The 23,282-nt window shown below is 37.4% G+C and overlaps 1 pseudogene; it reads right to left on the bottom strand.

Annotated features, from left to right (window-relative positions):
• Positions 1-532: 532 nt before the first annotated feature.
• Positions 533-1,173, bottom strand: LOC140524107 (high mobility group protein B1 pseudogene; annotated as a pseudogene).
• Between the last annotated feature and the right edge of the window lie 22,109 nt (positions 1,174-23,282).

Genomic DNA, 23,282 nt, shown 5'->3' with positions numbered 1-23,282 from the left:
TGTGGGTTCGGAGCTATGTGTATGTGCATCTTTCTACTTCGCCATCTTGGCTCCGCCCCCCTCAACTTTTTTTTAATAAAAAATATTGTATTTACTTAGAAGCATTCAGAATGTCAACAAAACAGTTGCAACTTTTGTTTTGTTTTTGCAATTACAGAATGGTATTCAGTTAACAGAGCAACAATTATTTCATATGCTGCATCAAAGACAACTGAAGATGAAAATGTACTACATTCCCATATATAACTAATTTGTGCTGTGCACCAACAAGAACCTGCTTTAAATTTCCATGCCAATTTACAACCCACATACTGTACCAGGTAAGGTTAGTAGCTATTGAAAATACCACTAAAGGATAGGGCTATCTAAAGACACATTCTATAATGTGTTAACTATACAAAAAAGACACTGTACAGTTTAAAAACAAATCTTACACAGCCTTACATTTCAACTTTTTTCTTTAAAAGGAGTGTATTGTGTATAGGAAGGTTAAATGCTTTATAGACAAGAAAAAAACTGCTCTAGAATCAAGTTATTCATCATCATCTTCATCTTCCTCATCATCTTCATCCTTCTTCTTGTCTTCTTCATCTTCCTCATCTTCCTCTTCCTCCTTCTTTTCCTCGCTCTTCTCAGCCTTGACCACTCCTCCCATTTTACCAATATCAGGTTTTCCTTTAGCCCAGTAGGCAGCAACATCCTTTTCATATTTTTCCTTCAGTTTAGCTGCCTTCTTTTCATAAGGTTGCTTGTCATCTGCAGCAGTATTATTCCACATTTCTCCCAATTTTTTTTGCCATATCTCCAATGGAAAGACCAGGATGCTCCCCTTTGATTTTTGGATGATACTCAAAGTAGAATAAGAAAAATGCCAAAGGAGGCCTCTTGGGCAAGTTGGGATCCTTAAACTTCTTTTTTGTTTCTCATTTAGGTGGTATATAGGTTTTCATTTCTCTTTCGTGATGAACCTTATCAGCTTTTGCCGTGTCCTCAAATATTCCTTTCTCTTTAGCAGGCATTGTCTTCCACCTTTCTAAGCATTTTTTAGAAAATTCTGAGAAGTTCACAGAAGCATCTGGGTGTTTCTTCTTGTGTTCCTCTTGGCAGGTTTCTATGAAGAAGGCATGTGATGACATTTTTCCCTCTCGACTTCTTAAAATCACCTTTGCCCATTTTGACAACTTTCCCTCCATGCCTCACAGAGAAGCCCAGTGTCTGTCTAGCTCTTGCTTGCCCTGGAGCTGTCTCTATGGAGTTCAATGTACTGCAATGGCTATGGGAGTGTGAGCCAGACACAGCCTCCTCACTCTCTCCTTTCTGTAGCATTCAAAAGTTCAACTTTTATAAATCTCTTATGATTTCTCTTTCCTGTATTTGATGTGACTCTTGCATTTGAAAGTCAAATTTTCTGTTCAGCTCTGAACTTTTCATCAAGAATACTTGAAGGTCCTCCATTTCATTTAATATCCATTTTTCCCCAGAAGGATTATACTCAGTTGTGCTGGGTAGGTGATTCTTGGTTTTAATCCTAGCTCCTCTGACCTCCAGAATATCATATTCCAAGCCTTTCAATTCTTTAATGTAAAAGCAGCTAGATTTTGTGTTATCCTGATTGTATTTCCACAATACTCAAATTGTTTCTTTCTGGCTGCTTGCAATATTTTCTCCTTGACCTGGGAACTCTGGAAATTGACTACAATATTCTCAGGAGTTTTCCTTTTAGGATCCCTTTCCAGAGACAATCAGTGGATTTTTTTAATTTCTATTTTCTCTCTCTTGGATCTATCTGGTTTTTCCAATAAGACATTTCACATTGTCTTCTATTTTTTCATTCTTTTGGTTCTGTTTTATAATTTCTTGATTTCTCATAAAGCCATTAGCTTCCATTTACTCCATTCTGATTTTGAAGGAATTATTTTCTTCAATGAACTTTTGGACCACCTTTTCCATTTGGCCCATTCTGCTCTTTAAGGCATTCTTCTCCTTGTTGGCTTTTTGGATTTCTTTTATCATTTGGGTTAGTCTATTTTTAAGGTGTTATTTTCTTTAATATTCTTTTGGGTCTCCTTTAGCAAGCTGTTGATTCCATTTTCATGATTTTCTTGCATCACTCTCATTTCTTTTCCCAATTTTTCCTCTACTCCTCTTACTTTATTTTCAAAATACATTTTGAGCTCTTTCATAGCCTGTGACTAATTCATATTTTTTCTTGGAGGCTTTTGATGTAGGAGCTTCGACTTTGTTGTCTTCTGATTGTATGTTTTGCTCTTCTTTGTGAGATTCTATAGTCTGAATTCTTTTATGCTTACTCATCTTCCCAGTCAAATACCTGACTTTCTAACTCTTTGTCAAGGTAGGACTCGGCTTCCAGTGGGGGTGGGGGTGGGGTAGGTATACTGCCCCAGGCTTCAGGAATTTTGTATCAGATATTCAATCCCCCACTGTCTGTGGGCTCAGAACTCTGGAAGCAGCTTCTGCTGCAGCTGCTACTGCTGCTGCCACTGCTGCCACCACCACCACTCTGCTGGGGCTAGGGCCAGACCTGGCCAGAAGGTGAAGTCTTGCTTCTCTTTCACTCAGGTCCCACAGAGTTTTCCCACTGACATTTTTGGTATTTGTGGGTTGAGAAGTCTGAAAACTGCCACAGTTGCCAAAGATTCAGCCCCTGAGTCCTGCTCCAGCCTGTCTATGCCTGTGTGGGCCACACCAGACAAAGCTCTGCTACCTGCCCAGTGAGATAGACCTTCCTGTTGACTTTCTAGATTATCTTGGGCTAGGGATTTGTTTTACTCTGTCAGTTTGTAGGTTCTGTAGCTCTAGAATTTGCTTTGAGTCATTTTTTACAGGTATTTGGAGAAGAGCTCGGGAAGTCTCTGCTTTTACTTTACCCCTGTTGCTGTTTTTTGTTTAACGGTTTTGTGTTTCTATTGTCTGAGGTGTTTTCAAAGCTAATAAGCTTTTCACACGTGGTTTTGGGTTTGGGTTATTTTTTGTAGGAATGCTTTGAATACTTCCCTTTTACTGATTGCCTGTATTTTCATTGATGATTAGGCTCAGGTTTTTAGAGTATGCCATTTTGGATTCTATCCTGAGCTTCTTTGTGATTTGGAACATATTCCATTCCCTTTTGCAATTTCTGGGAGTACAAAATAGTTTTGTGTAATACAAATTTCCTTTCCTATAACATTGAAGGTCTTTCTTTTGTTTGCCTACTGAATTTGTTATTGGAATTATTCACTTTCATCAGTTTGTGTTTTAAAGTTTATGGTACAGGGATTTGGGAGGGAGGGGAATTGACAAGGACTCATATATTCTCATATTCCTCAATATATACTCATATATTTAAGTTTTCATATCTTTGTGTCTTATTTCCCAACCAAAGTAAATTCCTTCAAAGCAGGCATTGTGTTTTATCTTGTATCTTCCACAATCTAGCACAATGCAGGCCACCATAAATATAGGTTAATGCTATTCTAAAATGAATTCATTATTTACTTAAGACCATCATAGAACTCTGAAATCATATGGTGCAAGAAATGGAAGAGCTCTTCAAGATCTAGTCCAACTCTCTTATTTTAGGGATGAGGAAACAGAGAGTTTGAACTAAAGCATGATGATTCCCAAGATAATATATGGAGTAATTTAGTAGCCAGAACCAGAACTCAAGCTGTTTGACTTTCTGCCTGTTGCTCTTTCCCCAACACCATGCTGCCTATGTTTATTTCTCCCTAAAAGCAGTGTCAAAATTTGCTTTAATATTAGTGATTTTTTTTTAGCAACAACAAGATGGAGAGGCTGTACTTGAGCCTTTTGACATGACAAAATGTTCTAAGCACTAGAAAGGCTTTTAAATCACTAATACAGGCATACTAAAGGCTAACTCTCCACTCTAACAGCATCAAAGTTATTGTGATTTTAACCTACACTAATTAAGCTTTCTTTGAGAATAAGATCAGCAAAATATTTAACAAAGGAAATGAACAAATCTTAAGGAATAATGATGACCATCTTGGTATTTTATCCACATCTTCCTCTGGGGCAAAATCTGCAGTCATTTGAAATGCCAGTTAGCTGTAGGCCTGACCAATTCTCCTCTCTTCCATGGATATTTCAAGTCAACAGCTCAAATGCCCACAGGCAATAGGAAGGGAAGATGCTGGCAGCCTTTGTTCCCTTTGGTTCACAGCATTTCAAGATGGCATTTCAAATTCCTGTAGGTTAGGAAGAATGGAGCATGGCTAGATGCAATTGGTGTTAAATGGTCTGCTTAGAGGAAGCACATAATTTTCTCTAGTTTATTAAGTCTGGTGAACCCCCAAATCCATTTAGGTCCTGAACTCCTAGAATCTTTTTAAGTTTTGGTTATTGATTACTTGTTATTGGGTACCTGCAAATCTTAACTCTACAAATAATTTTACTCAAGGGGAGTACTCAAGAGATTTAGAGGAGTACATATTTATCTAACACAAATTGAAACAGCAAGCATATGGAATGTCAAGTGAACTATGAACAGAGTAACAAGAATGTCAGTTTATCAAAACCTGACCCCTATTTTCTCTTTTAAAAACTACCTCCACCATTTTGACCACTATCTCATCTCAAAGCATGATGGAGCTAGTCTAGGACCCTGAATCGAAGAGCCTTAAGAATAGCAGTTTCCTCAAGGCCACTAGATCTGCTTCTAGGCTAGCCCCCAAAAGCTTTATGGAGGTTGTGAAAAAGATACTCACTTTTCTCGACCTGATCAGCAAGAGCTTCTGGCCAACTCCCACCAATAGGTGGATAACTACAGGAGCCTGGGGAGGGGGCAGCATGTCTCAGATCACAAGTCTAGCTTCCAGCTTCTCCTTCACAATTACTGTCTGAGAGGGCAGCACCTGTGGATCAGGAACCAGCCATCCTCCCCAGCTTCCAACCAACTATGATTTACAGGGCAGGCAAGCCATCCTAGCTCCTGAAGGAGAGACTAAAGGCAATGTAAATCAGGCAGCTCACACCACCACCACTTTGAGTACTATCTTCCCTTAGATTCTTACAGGGACAGTTCTGGGTCCTGAACCTAAGAGCCTTGGGAATAGCTATACTTATAGCCCAGTGTCATATGGTTCAGAATCAGAAATTCTTTTGATTTCATCAATGGAAATGAGATCAAAAAAGAGGCATTACCATCTACTTTGCTACTACATGCTAAGCACCATGAGACCTTTCCATCTGAGTTGCAACTTAAACCTTCCATATGCATTGTCTTCTCTCAAGGAGCTCATATTCTAGTGGAAGATTATTATTGTTTATTATTAATAAGAGAACAAGAAGTATCTTCCTTTTCTTTTTGTATCACTAGCCCTTAGCACAGTGCTTTGCACAGGGAAAGAACTTAATAAATGTTTTATTCATTCATCAAAAATTACTTCTAAATTACAGAATACTTAATAATAATCATAATAAACAAATAAGACACAGTTATTCCTATAAAGCAGATTACAATGAACTAGCGCTCCTCCTAGGTAGAGAGAGATAAGTCTAGCAGAACCTACCTGAACATAAGGCTAGCTCATAGCACAGAAAGAGAGATTCACTGTAGATAATCCACCAGCCTCAGCTTCCCCAGTGGCAAGAACTACAGACCTAAGCCCTGATGCCTCTTTACTTATAAGATGAAATTATTAAGGTAAGTCAAGAAATGTTTTAACTGATCTGCTTAGGACAGAGAGGGAGCTCCAGTAGATGAGACTGATCTAACTCTTTAGGAAAATTCAACAATATGTGTAGTAGTAGTAGCAGCAGCAGCAGCAGCAGCAATAGCAGTGGTATGTATCTACAGCCTGAAATTTCAGATTTTCCAGAAACATGTACAGTTAAACTGGTATCTCATACAGCTGGAAAGAATGCTAGGAATTCAGAAAGGGATAGGGGGAGAAGAGTATAACTCATCACCCTAGCTTGTTACAAAGAGGGTCTAAAATTGTTGGTCAGGATAGAAGCTATGTCCTTTCTGAAAGACTCCTGCTGCTGAGCAGGGGTCTTAGCACAAGGCAGGTGTGGCATGCCTGTGAAGCATTCATTCAGCCTCCGCCTCTTGGAATGAATTGTTTTGGTGTGCAGATCACACCACGGAAATCTTCAAAAGAATGAAAGGAATGAACAGAGGTTACTGTAGTGCATTATGAGAAGACTAACCCCCATTCACAATTTTAAGTAATAACCTTTCTTTGTGAGCAATCAGAGTCTGGACTCAGATGCATGGAGCTGCTTGTAATTTCTCTCATTTCTACAAATTCAAAAACTAAGACACTCAGGAAAACAGCAGTTTGTTAAGTCATACTCTAATGTGCTGAGAGTACCATGATGAACCAGGGTAGTAAAATAATTCTAAAATTCTTTCAGGACTTTCCCCATTGCCCAGTGTTGGCATTTGGGGGATGTAGACTAATGAGAGGGGATACGAACAACCTGAGCCTGGGTTGAAGAAATGAAAGCCTACTCTCCCTCTCCCCAGCCTATCAAACAGAAAAGAAAGAAGAGAAAGAGGACAGGGAAGAAATGAAAGAAATGGAAAGAAAAACAAGTTAAAAAAAAGAATACAAAAATAAACCAAACCCTTTAAAATGTTTACTTTTAAAGAAAAAAAAACAAACAAAAGAACAACAACTCAAGCTTTTAAAAATGAAAGTGATTAAAGAAACTTGAATCTCGTGTAAATCACAGCAAAGCCAAGATGAGAGTGGGTCCAGGTTGGAATGAATGCTACCTACCAGGTCTGCCAAATCCCCAACATGCCGGATCACTGGAGGAAACCTGTGGGTGGTAGACTTGGAGAAGAATGAAGTAAAGGGCTGGGGGGAGGGAGGGTGCGGAGAATGGTTCAATTCAATAAATATATATTAAGCACTTTCTGCATGCAAGGCTCTGTACTACTTTCTGAGACCCTAAACTTAGATAAATGCTACTTCTCTCATGGAACTTAAGGTCTAGTAAGGGGATAAAACACACACACACACACACACACGCACACACATGCACACACACACATACACATACACACACACAAGTGTAACCAGAGTGTTCCACCTACAGAATCTCAGTCAGCATGCTCTCCACCAATCAAGATTCTCCTTCCACATAGACAATTGTGCGCAAAATACCCCAAGCTTGGCTTGAAACACAGATAAACAAGTCTACACAAAAATCATGAGAAGTTTATTTAGAGAACTGGAAATTGCATTGTTTGAGGAAAAAACAGTAGTGTGAAGGTAAAAGCTAGCATCTTACTGATGCTGTTCTCTTCTCTTCTTTCTAAATGCATGAGCTTGTCTGTAAACTTCTGGAGTTTTGCAGAGTCGGGAGTGGGGGATCTATGACCTTGAGGCCACATATGACCCTCTAAGTCCTCAAGTGCAGTCCTTTGACTGAATACAAACTTCATAGAACAAATCCCCTTAATAAAAAGATTTGTTCTATAACACTTGGACTCAGTCAAAAGGCCACACCCTAGAACCTAGAAGGCCACATGGGGTCTCAAGGTTGCAGGTTCCCCCACCCCTAACATAGTTTTACATTGCCTTGGTTCAGTATTGAAATAGGGCTATAAAATCTTGTGGGGAGTGTATCTCTCCATGTAAGTTTGTTACTCCTCAGAGTAACATTATGAATTATTTCTTTGATGCCTGTGATATAGGTCTAAGTCCCTTCAGTAGTCATTATTCCAATGAGAGTTTTTTTTCCTTAACTGAGTTTATTTTGTTTCTTCAGAACCCTTAATATAGAACTGGATTGAAGTTGCTTTCTTTCAGTATTTTCTGATTTTTTCTATCGAGATCATGAGGAAATGATGTGGTGGTTGGCATTCCAGGCTGGATATAAGAAAATTGAGTCTTTTTGTCCAGTTTGGTTACTGATGTACAATTCTCTCTCTTTGCATCTCTGATTTTCTCTGGGATGTTCTCTGTGTGATCAGAACTGACATTTATATTTCCATTTTAAGGTCTTTAAGGAACTTTATACATATTATTTCTTTACATATATTACATACAAATATAACCTTACATATTAATATATTTCTTTGGATCCTCACAACCATCTTGTGAGGTAGGTGTTATGATTTTTCCCCATTTTATCATTAAAGAAACTGAGGCTGAGAGAGTTTAAGGGAGTTGTTCTTTGTCACATAGGTGGTAAGTGAATGAGGTAGGATTTGAACACAATTCTTCCTAGTGCTGAATCCATTGATTTCCCCATTACAGCAAGCTAAAAATTAATGAATAATAAATTAAGTAATTTTTAAAAGAATCAATTTTTTAAAAAAGTTTTTGAAAGGAAACAACAGCTACAATAAGCCATATTTCCTTTCATTACAATCTCACTCAAAATAAGCATATTACTATCCTGTAGTAATGCAGTCATATCTGACATTCGTATAGCTTTTTAAGATTTGCAAAGCACTTTACGTATATTATCTCATTTGATCTCCACAGCATCCCTGTATGGTGCATACAATTATTATTCCCATTTTTCTGAAGAAGAAATTGACATTTCAAAGTTGTAACAAGGTCACACAGTTGTTAAGTGCCTGAATCAGGATTCAAACTCAGGTCTACCTGACTCCAAATCCATCCAGAATCTCTATAACGCTCAAAATCCTTGTCTTTATAACCAGTGTGGTGAAGCTTTCTAAGGCACATCCCAGTTATTGAGGACCACACCCCAAAGGAGCTTTCTGCTAAGATCAACAGAAACTTTTGTCCTTGTTAGTTCAGGAAGTCCCCCCAGGTCTCCCAAAATGGGCCATATTTGTGCAACGTTCTTTACTCAACTGTCCTGGAGTGGGATGTTATTTTATGCAATATAGACTGCAGCGCTGGATACTAATGCATCATTGACTAAATAATGATAACATGTTTATATAGCACTTTAAGGTTTACAAAAGCCCTGTAAGGTAGTGCTAGTGAAAGTCGACTCATTTTATAGATGAACACACTCACGGAGGTGAAGATTGCCCAGAGTCGCACAATTAGTAAGTATTGGAGCTGAGTTTCTGACTCAACTCTTGTACTCCAAGTACAGTGTTCTTTCTAGTATACCATAGGGCTATTAAACACAAAGACTGAAAAATAGATTAAAGATCTTAAACCTGGCCCAAAATGAAGCAAGAAAACAGGATGGGTCTCAATGGCCTTTTACTCAATGGCTAGTCAAGCATATCTGCCAAAAAATACTGACTCCTAGAAGTTCAATGAAGATAGCAAATGTGAAGATCATGGGATCATAGATCTAAAGCTGGATGGGTCTTAGAAGCCATTTAGCAAAACCCTTCTCATTTTAGAGAGGAGGAGCTGGGCCATCTCCCGTCATCCTGATCAATATTTTGCCTTTGGACCCAGATGACTCTGGAGGAGAAAGTGAGGCTGGTGACTTGCACAGCTGTCTCTCACTTAAATCCAATTCACTTACAAGTCATGCCATCACCTCCCTGATGTCATGGTCCTCTTTGAAAAGGAAGGACAAACAAAATAACAGCAAGAGGGGGAATACTGAGGCCAGAAAGGAAAAGTGTCTTATTCATGGGTCATCTATGCAGCAATTAGCAGAGACAGAATTTGAACCCAGATCTCTTTTCACTCAACCAGGGGCTTGAGGTTGTATGGAAAGGAGGGGGGAAATCTACAAATAAAGCAACAATTAAGCATTAAGAAGCATTATCCTTATTGTGGAGCAGACTAATTTTAGACCTAGCAAAAAGTAAGTTGACTAGATAAAAATTGTCCCCTCCAACCACACCCAAGTCTAATCATACCTCCATTACTTCCTGGCTAAAGATATCACAAAGGATGAAACATTGAATTTGGAGTCAAAAGGGCAAAAGTTCTAATCCTTTCTCATTCTTATTAGCTATATGTTGTTGGGTAAGTCACTTTCTCTTTATCAGTTTCAGTTTGCTCATCTGTAAAATGAGGATAATAACAGCACCTATTTCACAAAATTGTTTGGATTAACAAATAATAAAACATATGCAAAATACTTTACAAGCCTTAAAGCTATATATAATTTAGCTGCTATTATTTTATGATAATTTTCCAATAATTTCTTAAATTACACTCTGGAATTCTGAATCTCAACTGACTGAGCATAACTGGCATAGTGAGCTCAAAGTTGAAATTAAAGAACCTTTATTTATGGTTCATAATTAGATACTATAAAGATGGTATTGCCCAGATATTTTACATCTAGGTGACAGGAGATCTGGCAGCACCAGGGTTAGGACCACCTGAAGCTAAATTATCTCTAATATACTTACTGAGCAGCTGAAGTCCAGAAGTCAGCATCAAGCTTCATACTAACATGATGAGCAATGACCATCTGTCCTCAGAAGCCAAGCAATATGACCTTCAGTTTCAGTCAATTCTTGTATCTCTCTTTCTAATAATAAAAGAGGAAGGGAGAAATCTACTCTAATAACTAAATGGTGTTAGCAGCAACAACAAAATATAGCAAAAAAAAGATGGCCATCACATGTTATTTATCCATATTTTCATTATATGGGCTCTATTTTTAAAAGGGCAGCAAGCTGAGATTCAAGTTCAGATTTTTGTTTTCTTTTCTTAAAAAAAGATACATATATATATAATTAATATGCAATCAAAGATCAAAGCTGAATGCATTATTCTCCAAACTTCATCATTTACTATCAATCAAGATGATATGGAAATATCTGGCTAAAGCAAAAGCCCAGCATTATAAAGCTCGAACCTCAAGCTGCGGAATCTATATTGAGAAACAATAATCAATCTAAAATCTGTGAGAACTGTGTTGGCAGAAAAAAAAAACACGAGAAGTCAGAGACAGTAAATATTATATAGAATAACCTTCTCTATCAGTGGCTGCTAACCTCAATTGATTCATTAATTTCTCTTGTGGATTGGATTCATTTTCCCTACCCTGTTTCCAATATTTTTTTCTCCAAGTCTGTCAAACAAGAAATGAGCATCATCAGAACAAAAAGGGGAGAAAAAAACCAAGTGTCTGACTCTCAGTAGGAATTCAACATTTGACAAAGAATAAGATAAACATGTCCAAGGTAAATAAAACTAGCCATTTTAAAATGTTTCTCATGGACCAAGTGGGTCTCATAATACCAAGTAAATGTGGGATTTGCTCTTTTAGTAAAGAATTTCATTTTTCCATAACAAGAATGTAGTATATAATTGGGAGAAAAACCCAAATGAAACTTTTGTCCTCTACTGAATGTACCAAAAACTTAGTTAAATTTTAAAAAAAATAAAGGAAAAGAAAGGCCTTATCTACCAATTAAGCCAGTTCTCATTGCCCTTCTCATTCCTACATCTCTCTTCTATATACGGAATTTCCTATACAAAGAAATTCTCTGTCCAAAAAAGTCAGACAAAATATATTTTTCAAAGAACTCTCCAAGACCGCAACAAAATTTTCCTAAGAAAACTCCCTTAAAATTTCACTCCATCAACATCTGTCTTGGTGCATATCATTTCCTGTGGTTTTCCTTTGATGCTTCACTTCCCTCTCCTTTTTCCTCTGGCCATTTAATTTTCTTCCTACTCCTGTCTACTCCTCATGCACTTTTCTCAAATATTCTTTTCTCATCTTCCATCTACTATGATTTGAATAAACCTTTCATTCCATACCTGCCTTACTTTCCCTCAATCTCTTGGCCAAGAGTTTTGAAGTTTTTAACATCTTTGGGATTTATTTTGGTGAATTTTTTCCATTTTAATGCCTTCCTACTAGATGTAAGGGTGATATGTAAGACAAATGTAAGGGGTAGATAGGAGGTACTATAGAGCACCAGTGCAGGAGGACCTGAGTTCAAATCTCACCTCAGATACTTGACACTCACTAGTTGTGTGACCCTGGGCAAGTCACTTGACCCCAAATGCCTCATCCTGGGTCATCTCCAGTCATTCTGATGATGGCTCTGGATTCAGATGGCTCTGGAGGAGAAGTGAGGCTAGTGACCTGCATAGCCCTCCCTCCCTCAAAAAACAAAATCAAGTGCAAGTCATGTCATTATTTCTCCGATGGCATGGTCTTCTTTGGCAATGAAGGACGAACACACAAGGGTGATATGAATATGGCATTTGTAGATTCATAAGTCAGTAGAGTTGGTTTGGCATACTTATCTGATTTGGGAGATCTATATTTCCTCCTTTACTATTTGTTTGGTGTTCTGTTTGTTCCACAAATAGAAAGACAGGGCAATTGATATATGAATCACATTGGCAATGATTGTTGCCAATAACTCTTCTTAGAGTATGTGTCCCTACCCCCCACCCCTACCATCCCCAGCCCACCCCAACTCCCACCCCCCCACCCCACCCCTGATGATTATAAAAACAAAACTGCCCATGTTTCTGAGTTGATGTTTCTAACCTGGACTGCAGAGCTGAGTATGTGAGGAAGAGCAAGGGAGAGCTGTGGGAAATCAGGCTGCTTGTGGATCATTCCATGTGATGTCCTATGTTCTGTAAGTGACACCACATACCAAGGGGTGAAGCAGAGATGGCACTGTATCTCTGTCCCAAGGGCAGCAACAACTCCATCCTTAACAATATCATTTAATCCTTTATCCATTCTGTCAAATATATTGTGCCAGAGATTGTAGGATTCTACCAGTCAGAAATTAACAAAAAAGAAAGAAAGAAAGAAAGAAAGAAAGAAAGAAAGAAAGAAAGAAAGAAAGAAAGAAAGAAAGAAAGAAAGAAAGAAGAAGGAAGGAAGAAAGAAAGAAAGAAAGAAAGAAAGAAAGAGAAAGAAAAGAAATTAACCTTGACCTTACTTTACCATAACAAAGAAAACCATTGTACTTGGTCAAAGAGGATGACCTTTCCTGATAGGGGAGTCTTCGGTCCATGATCATACTTTCAATATACCACCCTTAAACATTCACAATTAGAGCTCCAAAGTTATCCTCTTTTTTTCTGTGAATCTTAGAATGACTCAGTTCTATTTCAAATCTGTCAAAGTAGATTCTTTTCATAAAGTATCTATAGTCCAGGATAATATACAAATTATAAATTATCTATTAATATAAAGAGAAATCAGCATTCAGCATTTCTGTATATGGGGACATGATTTGACATCAAAACTAAATATGTGATAATAACAAGGTACATTACGTTATTTTGGTATTTTAGCTTGGGCTTTTATTATTTAGCGCACACACACACATACACACATACACACACCTCATTGCTCCTCTTATCAGCCTAATGTATGCCTCTCTCCTTTTCACTCTACACAAAAAAGAGTTTCAAAATTGAGATATTGTGAAAATCCAATCATAACTGTTATCAAGTGTCCACTCTGATGGGTTTTTTTTTTTTGATGTAAGAAATATGAAGAACCAGATTTAGGTTCCTCCAGAGACAAGGCCGCTATGTGAAAATTCAGTCTCTGCAGTTTCTTTGGCTATTCTTCTTTTTTGTTGATTGGAGACCTTTTTATTTTAAAGTAAGATTTCTTCAAGGTTGATGTGAAAATGTTACCAGGGAGAAGAAACAATGCTAAACAAAAATCAAAGTAAACTTATTTTTGTCATTTCTTGCTACTCACTGACATGAACTATCTCTGCTCAAGCCAGACTGGTCTCTTCACCGTCCATCATACCTTTCAGCCTTTCTGTTGTTCCTTTCAAACCCCATTGATCACCCCAACCTACATGGATTTCTCTTTTTTCTAAATTCCCATCAAACTAAATGTGTATACAACTCACTTCGACACTTCATCTTGTGCTGTCTTATAGTGTCTGTATTATGTAGTTATGTCCCATCTCCAAAATCAGCCTAAGTTCCTTAAGGGTAGGAGTGAGGAAACCATCTGTTTTACCTCCCACAGCACTTAGCCTAGTGCTGAATACTGAATACATAGTAAGTGTTCAAAATGATACTTTGAATTGAATGAACTACCCACAGAGTCAAACAGCACCCAACCAAAAATGTAGGCTATCAAATGAAGATATTAAAAATATATAGATCTGTAAACGTCCTTTTCTTCCTCTTCTTTTTATTTGTGGTAAACTCCCACATTAACTGAGTCCTATACCAAGTTTTGTTCAGAATATTCAAAAGGCATGTCTCTCCTATCCCCACCCCCACTTCTTACCCTGGGGAAATTGTATAGGATATAAGATAAGACAAATAGTACTTTCTGGATGAATCTGTGATCTTATAATGTGGGTGCTGCATCCAAAGATTAGATCACCATTCATGACTTCTCATGTTGTGTTTTGATCCATATTCTCCCATGAATACTCCACCATGAAACACTTGTCTTAGTTGTCTGTATTGAGCATATCAAGAATTGTCTTCTAGACATCTTGACATTGCGTATGAAAACTGTCCATCAGTTATCCCCTACTCTTCTTACATTACTGACCCACCTCCTTTTCTGGACATGTATCTCCAATGAAATTCGTTATTTGATTTCTCATAAGCCATTGTTGGTTAGTTATCTGTTAGAGCCTGTTGTGCTCCCATTATGTATCTCTTCATTGCTATTTGGGTAATCTATAATTTTATCACCATCAATAACAACTCAAACTTATACAGAGCTTGAAAATTGTCTCATAAATATCTATCTCATTTGGGCCTCACAACAACCCTATAATATATTGCCATTATGAAGATAACACTAACAGTGGCAACTGGTGGTGCTGTGGATAGAGTGCCAGGCCTGGAGTAAGGAAGACGTCTTTCTGAGTTCAGATCTGGTCACTAGACTCTTACTGACCTGTATGACCTTGAGCAAGTCACTTAACCCTGTTGGCCTCAGCTTCCTGTAAAATGAACTGGAAAAGGAAATTACAAACAGCCAGACACATCCAAAGCAATCTGCCAAAGGCTGCATTCTGCTGGCACACTCTTTGAAAACCCACTGTCAACTCTGTTCCTTCATGAGGAATCAGAGTTGGTCTTAGCAGAGACAAATAATCAACAAAGGAAACAACATGGATTGTTTTTTTAGATGCTTGGTAATTTTTTGGTTTTATTATTACTTTAGATTATTAGTGAATTAAAATAAGAAATTTGAGGCTAATAACAATATATACCTAACTCTATTTAATCAAGGAACATGTCATGAATAGGTTAGATTTGAAGAAGAATTCTGAAGGCAGGTGTAAAATAAAATGTTGATTCAAACATATATGGTAGAGGGAGGAAAAAAATTTTCTTCTTTCCTTCTCTCAAGAGAAGAAAAAGGAAAAGATGTACAAAACTGAGAGAAAAAAGTTCATACGATTAGGGCAAAGAATATGAACAGGAAAATGACAAGAGGTGAGATATTCCCCAGCACTTGCTGCTGAGTGGCCTGAAGCCTTAATTATCAAATAGAAAAACATGTTCTCTTAACTCAGTAGATAAAGTGGCTAAGACCTCTAAATTCTTAAAAATGCAATTCTAAATTGTAGTCTAATTAATGGTTTAAAATAGAAAAAATTTAGTTCCTTACAATTTCATTCTTAACACTTTCTCCCCCAAGCAAATGTGTGGCAAACTCTGTGAACTTAATGCAGAAAATCTTAACCAGTAAAATTAATTTGATTTTTCATAACTTCTTTTCAAAATAATCATATTGGCCCACTAAAAAAGCATTAGAGACTACAAAAGCATTAGCATTAGAGCATCATTTTCTTTCAGATGAGAATTCATCATTGATCTGAGATTTATGGATCAGATATTTCAAATTAGCATTAAAAAATACATATCATTTACATTTAGACACTAAAGTATTCCAGCAGATCTTCTGCAAATCAAGTTTCCATACTGTGAATATTATTTTTCTGTTGATTTCCATTAAAGAATACTTATTTAATTAAAGAAAAGGTATGTGACATTGGGAAAGTCAACAAACTTATCTGACACTCAATTTCCTCATTTGTAAAATGAGTTGTTCATAAAAAATTATGAAAGGGATGGTTTCAGAGAAATATGGGAAGAAAAAAAGGAAAGGAGAGGAGAGTGAGGAGAGGAGAGGAAACTTCATTGAAGTTTTTTAAGTGTATAGAAAAGAACAAAAGGAAGGCCATAAAGAATTATATATAAGCAAGATAGTTTTGAAAGTTATTGTATTTGTTACATATGCAACCCTCTTCTATTAGATATATGGAAATGCTCACTTTATTTGGTGTTTGTTAAGTTCAAAATAATAAAAATAAAAATTCCCTCCAAAGTAAGAGGGTTAGACAATTAAAGTTGTTTCTGGTCTTAAAAAAATCAGTGTTTCCATGTGTAACCCACTGGGGGAAAAAATTCTTTCATTTATACTTTAGTGAATCTGTGATCTCGCTGATGTGAGTTCCTCCTCTGAGTTCTTCCTCTGAGTCTTTCAATATTTTGTAGTTATCAATGCAGAACTCAGGCTAGCTGTTATCCCTCCATCTCATTACATGACCAGTATACTTCCCTTTCTAGGTTTTTAATTATTTCTTTTATGTCACTATTTCAAAGAAATTATCATTATAGGCATTCTGTAGCCTACTTACATATACCACATCTTCTCCACTGCCCTTCAGTCACCTGTCATCTTTATTTTTCTGAGAATGTGATGTTACATGACTTACAACCATTTACAAGGGTGAGCACAGGAGAAGTTTTCATTAAGTGTCTACAATGTGCTAGGTACTGTACTAAGCCCTTTACAAATATTATTCCATTTGATCCTTAAAACAACCCTATGAAGTAGATGTTAGCATTATATCCCTGGCACGTAGCTAATAAGCATCTGAGATAGTATTTGAACTGAGTTCTTTCTCACTCTAGCCCAGCCCTCTAGCTCTTTAGAAGATTACTCATGTTGAATGAATTAATGAATGAATAGATGAATGGGGAAAGTATGTATTAAAAGCACTATGCTAAGTGTTAAGGGAATAAACACAAGCAAGAAATATAGCTTTTGCCTTCAAGAACTGTACATTCTAGTAGAGAAAGACAACATGTAGAGAGTTGGAAAACAGAGTGAAGAGTACACACACGCTACCATATGGTGGAAAGATGGCCAGAAAGTATAATGCCGCACCTTAGAACAGGACTGAATAAAATGAAGGTGCACCAGAGCCCCAGATCACAGGACTTGGACTCTGAGTTGAATTGGGGGAGACGGACAGGGAGAAAGGAGCACAGAATAAAGGACTAAGAGGTTTGAACTGCTGGTGGCTTATCAAGGAGATGGCTAGAAAGTTGCTAAGAGGATAGGGGTCTGCTATAAGGAAATGGTGATCATTGATAGTGCCATATAATTCCTCAAATTGAATATAGCCTGTTCTACTCACTCTGTTCAATTATGAGCCCAGATAATTGTCTATCTTCAGTGTCTGTCCAAAACATGGATAGATATAGAATTGCACAGAGATAATGGCTCACCTTAGGGTAGTTGATAAATGTACTTATAGAGAATATAGAGAAACAAGAGAGTACAGGATTGAATCTTGGGAAACACCCACAGTTAGTGAATGTGATATGGATGATGAATCAGAAAGGAGGGCAGGTAGGAGGCAAATCAGGGGGGAGATGTGTCATGAAAACACAGGAGAGAATATACAAGAGGAAAGTTAGATCAAAAGTGTCAAATGCAGCAGAGAAGGATTAGACCATCAGATTTTGGCAGTTAAGAGATCATGGGTAATTTTGAAAAGAGTAGTTTCCATTGAGTGATGAGGTTAGAAGCCAGATGCAAAGGGTTGAGGAATGAACGAGAGGAAAAGAAGTGGAGACAGTGAAGATAGACAGCTTTTCTAAGAACATGACTCGGACTGGGAAGCAACTTTTATAACCAATGTCTCTGATAAAGGCCTCATTTCTCAAATATTTAGAGAACTGAGCCAAATTTATAAGAATACAAGTCATTCGTGAACTGATAAAAGGTCAAAGGGTATGAACAGGCAATTTTCAGATAAAGAAATCAAATCTCTCTATAGTATGAAAAAATGCTCTAAATTATTATTGACTAAGCAAATGTAAATTAAAACAATTCTGAGTTACCACCTCATACCTACTAGACTGACAAAAATGGCAGAAAGGGAAAACAATAGATGTTGGAGGGAATATGGAAAAATTGGGACACTAATTATATCCCAAAGAGATTTTTTTTAAGGAGGAAAGAACCTATTTGTATAAAAATATTTATAGCAATTTTTTTGTGGTGGTAAAGAATTGAAAAAGAGGAGATGCCCATCAATTGAGGAATGACTAAACAAGTTGTAGTGTATAATTGTAATGGAATATTACTGTGCTATAAGAAATGGTGAGCAGGCAGATTTCAGAAAAAAACTGGAAAAATTATTATGAACTGCTATAGAAGGAAGTGAGCAGAACCAGGAGAACACTGTACACAGCAAAGCAATACTGTATGATGATCAAATGTGCTATTCTCAGCAACACAATGATACAAAACAATTCCAAAGGACTAGTAATGAAGCATGCTATCGGCTTCCAGAGAAAGAACTGATGGAGTCCACATGAGATCAAAGCATATTGTTTTTACTTTCTGTATTTTTTGTTTGTTTTTTTTTCCTTTGGGTCTGTGTCTTCTTTTACAACATGACTAATATGGTAATATGTTTTGTATTATTGAACATGTATAATCCATAAATTGCTTACTGTCTCAGTAAGGGGGCAGGTGGGGGAGAGAAAGAATTTAAAACTCAAAATTTTTTAAATGAATGTTAAAGAATTGTCTCTATGTATAACTGGGGGAAATAAAATATTATTTAATATTTTAAAAGGGGGAAAAAGAACCTGGCTTAAAAATGGAGGAGAGTAGAATCTATATAAGATAGTATGCTGTCTCAGCAAGGGAGTGGAGAGGGAGAGAGGAATGAGGGGGAGGTAGGGAAAAAAAATCTAAGGTATGTGGAAGTGATTGTTGAACACTGAAAACAAATAAAATAATTTAATTTTTAAAAAATGGAGGAGAGAGTATAAACTGTTGCACAATATCTCCAAAATATTGTAGAATAATATCTTGAGGGAATGGTTGGGCCTAGTGGCTTTTTTAAGAATGAGGACGCTTTGTACATGTTTGAAGGAACCAGTTAATATAGAGAGATTGAAGATTTGAGAGAGAATAAGTATAACTAACCATGCAATCTGCTAGAAAAGACAGGAGAGTGTGCAATAAGGCACATATGTAGAGGCATTGGCCTTGTCAGGGAAAAGGGCCACCTTTTGTCAAAGATCAATGAAAGAGAGAATGGAGTGGGAAATGATGTTAAGTAGCTATTAGATGAAGAGAAGTGGAGAAGAGAGAGTTCATAAGGAATGACCGAAATTGTTTCAATAAAGAGACCATCAGCTGACAGAAAGGTGAAAGAGGTATGAGGAATTTAAAGAAGGAAAAGAAAGTTTGGAACACCTTCAGTAGGTAGTGAGATAAGGAATCAGCTAGGAATAAAGAGACTGCCTTGATGAAGTGAGGACTCAACCTGGTTGAGGTAGGATAGCATGAATTTATAATACACTCAGTCAACACAATTGTAGACTTTCCATCAACTACATGAAACAAATTATGAATAGGGGCAGAGGAAGTGAATGGCAGAAGTAATCCAGGGTCAAGGTTGGCAAGAGTGATGATAAGACAAGGACACAAGAGAAATAGCTAATTGCTGGATTGACTGGATAGGGAGGAAAGTGAAGTCAGACAATTCCAAAAGACCCACGATGGAAAATCTATCCACATACGGAGAAAGAATTGTGGAGTCCGAATGCAGATCAAAGCATACTATTTTCACTTTATATTTTTTTGGTGATTTTTCTTTTTGTTCTGTTTCTTCTTTTATAACATAATATGGAAATATGTTTTACATGATTGCACATACATAACCTGTATCACATTGCTTACCATCTTAGCGAGGGGGGAGGAAAGAAAGGAAGGAAGAAACTTTGGAACTCAAGATTTATGAAAATGAATGTCAAAAAATGTCTTTACATGTAATTGGGGAAGCAATTAAATGCTATTAAAAAAATAAAACAAAGTGAAGTCAAAGCAGGGATAATTAATTGCCTTAAAAAGTACTGAAGGGGTAGAGGGAATGGAGGTTTTGATAAGGGCAAAGAACTGGAGTAGGATAAGCAAAGAATAAGGAGGGGTGGAATAATAGGAGTTTATGGGCAGATAGGGGAATGTCAGAATAATTAAGGGAGTGGAACACTTGTAGATGATGGAAAGATCTAGTGTGTGACCATCACTATGTATGGCAAAGGCAAAGTGAAGGAGCAGGTCATGAGGCTGAAGAAATGGGAGATCAAAGAATTTGAGGGAGAATCTACATGGATATGAAAGTCCCCTACTATGAGAACAAGAATTGAAGATGGAAAGAAGATACTGAGCCAGGTGCTAAACTCCTTCAGAAAGGAGAAGGAATGACTTACAGATCTATATCATACAGTAATCATAATTTTGGTTGAGTGGAAAATGTTAATTATGCGATCTTCAAAAGAGGAAAGTTTGCTAATGGAAAGAGATGAAGGGAGAGTTTAAAAGTGATCTCACTACAATAAAGTGAGGTAGGTGAGTTCTATCATGAGATGTAATTGGGCAGGTTCCACAGTGCTGGCCAGTCTTCTTATTTTGTTTGAGAAATTGGAAAATGCTACAGCAAGGAAGTTGCTTCACAAAGAGGACAGAGAGGTGATAGGAAAAAAGCCAAGATTGGTAGTTAGGGTACAAATCATCAAGCCAAAGAGCCATAAATGTAAAAGTATATGGAGCAAAATTGTCAAAACCAGGATCAAAAAAGTTTGACAGACTAGTAAGGTCAACTAGATCAGAAATCAGACTGTAGGGCATTATTCAGTTCAATTGATATTGATTATACCTATACCATGTGCAAAGCCTTGCAAAACCTCTTGGTTTGATACTGAGGTAGACAACCGGTGATCAAGTTTTGGGGAAAATTATTTCTCTTTATTTTCTGCATTCTATGTTCTGGGGACAAAGGAATGCATAGATTTTGGGTGAAGAGTTGCCAGCACACACGGGGTGAACATTACCCTCACCAAAGAATGAAGATGTTATTTTTTATTTTATATATAGGGAAACAGGCTTAGAACAGTTGTTACTTGTATGTGGTTACACAACTAATAAGTGGGTAAGTAGATGGCATTGTAGACAGAGGTGTAGACTTGGAATCAGGAAGGTCTGCATTTGAAATCCTGCTTTTTGATGTTGTGTGTGTCCTTCGTTCTCGAAGGGGACCATGACGTTAGGATGATGACATGACTTGCAGTTGACTCTGATTTGAGTGAGGAAGGGCTGTGCAAGGTCACCAACCTCACTTTCTTCTCCTGAGCCATCTGGGTCTAGTGACCAGATATTCATCAGAATGCCTGGAGATGGCCCAGGATGCACTGCAAGACCCTGGCGCTTTCAAGCCAAGGTCTTATCATAATCTTACTTTGAGTGAGATACACCCATTCAACGAATAAACTTCTTTAAGTTACTCAAGGGATGGCTCCTTTAATATAAAAAAAAAAATCAAACATAATACTATCATACCAAAAGAAGTGAAAAGATGATTTCAGAGAGACCTGGGAGGACTTGTAGGAAATGATAGGGTCAAGTAAGCAGAACCAAAAACACATTAATACTTTTTATAAAAACAAAAAATTCTTAAAATCTTAAGATAACTTTACTCAAATTGACAATCAACCACAATTCCAGGGGAATGATGAATGCTGTGCACCTCTTGAAATCCTGCTTAGACATTTGTAAATGGTGCGCATACAGGTAAATCTCAAATTTATCTAACCTCAGTTTTTTCATCTGTAAAATGGTGATAATAATAGCACCAACCTCATCGGGTTTACATGAGAATCCAATGAGATCACACATGCAAAGCCCTTTGTAAGCCATACAACACTATTGAAATACTGCTTATTGTTACTGAATGAAAGAGCTGGGTCTTCACCCCCCGTCTTATTCTAACTTGGAGTCAATGCTGTATTCACTACAGCTAAAAAGAATTAGCATGTATAGCATCTACTATGTGCCAAGAACTGCTCTAAGTTCTGTACAATCATTTGATTCTCACAACAACTCTAGAGACAGATACTATTATGACCCTCATTTTACAGCTGAGGAAACTGAGGCAGAGAGTAGTTAAGTGATTTGGTCAGGGTCACACAGTAAGTGGGTCTTCCTGACTTCAGACCCAGTCCCACCTAGCTGCTCACTATCACACTGATGATGGTGAATACTATAATATTATAATTATAATATTATAATGAAAGAGTTTTGAAAAGCTGATAGTTTCATAGGTAGCCTGCTGTAGTGTACTTTGGTAAAAAGTACACTGTATTTGAAATCTGATTCGAACTTCAGCCCCAGCACCCACTAATTGTTTGATATCAGGCAATTCACTTAATGCTATACCCTCTCATCAAGCGCTTGTTTTCTAAAAAAGTGTCAACCAATTTAAATATGTGCTTAATAAACTAAGGCCATATTAAAATTTTTGTTTCTGATGTGATCAGAGGTGAACTTTTCTATGAGAAAAGAAGAAATAAAACAGAAAAAAAAAATGCATGGGAGGAAGGGGGAAATGATTACACAGGCAATATTACCGGGCTAGAATTCATTTTGGTTTGGAAAGTTGCTGTGTCTGCTCCACTCATAAAGTAACGGTTCAGCATTAGCAGCTCTTTAAAAGGCTGAGAACAGTGCTCCCTCCTTTAAAACAACAAAAAACCCAGTTTAGGAAGGCCTGAATCATGATGGCAACGTACCCTCCCAGAGCTTAAACTTCCCTGCCTCTGCATTCCTAATCCAAACAGGAAGGATTAGAGTGACCCCCTTGTCTGAAAGGACTGAAGCAGGCCCTGGAAAAGCTCTGGTTACCTCGCGTCCTGAACAAACCACATCCTTCATGACAAATGCTCCAGATTCAACCTCTCTTTGTAGTTCATGGGAAAGCAGTGCTAATCCACCAAACACTGAGCACATGCACACACACACACACACACACACACACACACACACATCCATTAGCTAGATTCAGCTCCTCCTTACAATGCCCAGGCTGGGCTCCCTGTGCCACACTGTACCCACTGGGAGGCAGTTCTCCTCAGTCCCTTTGCTTTGCACGGTATTTCTCTCATAGGCAAGTCCTACACTTTGTTGTCACATCTTTAGTCTTGAGTTTCTAAACATAAGATGCTGACACATTAGGAAAAAAAAAAGCAGCGATCACACCTTTGGCTCCTCTAAAATTTCAGAGGAGAAAAAAAGGGAATTATAGCTAGGTTCTGATTAATGCAAAT

This window comes from Notamacropus eugenii, chromosome 2, assembly GCF_028372415.1.
Source record: "Notamacropus eugenii isolate mMacEug1 chromosome 2, mMacEug1.pri_v2, whole genome shotgun sequence".
In the NCBI taxonomy this organism is placed as follows: Eukaryota; Metazoa; Chordata; class Mammalia; order Diprotodontia; family Macropodidae; genus Notamacropus; species Notamacropus eugenii.
This window is presented reverse-complemented; position numbering and strand designations above follow the sequence as displayed.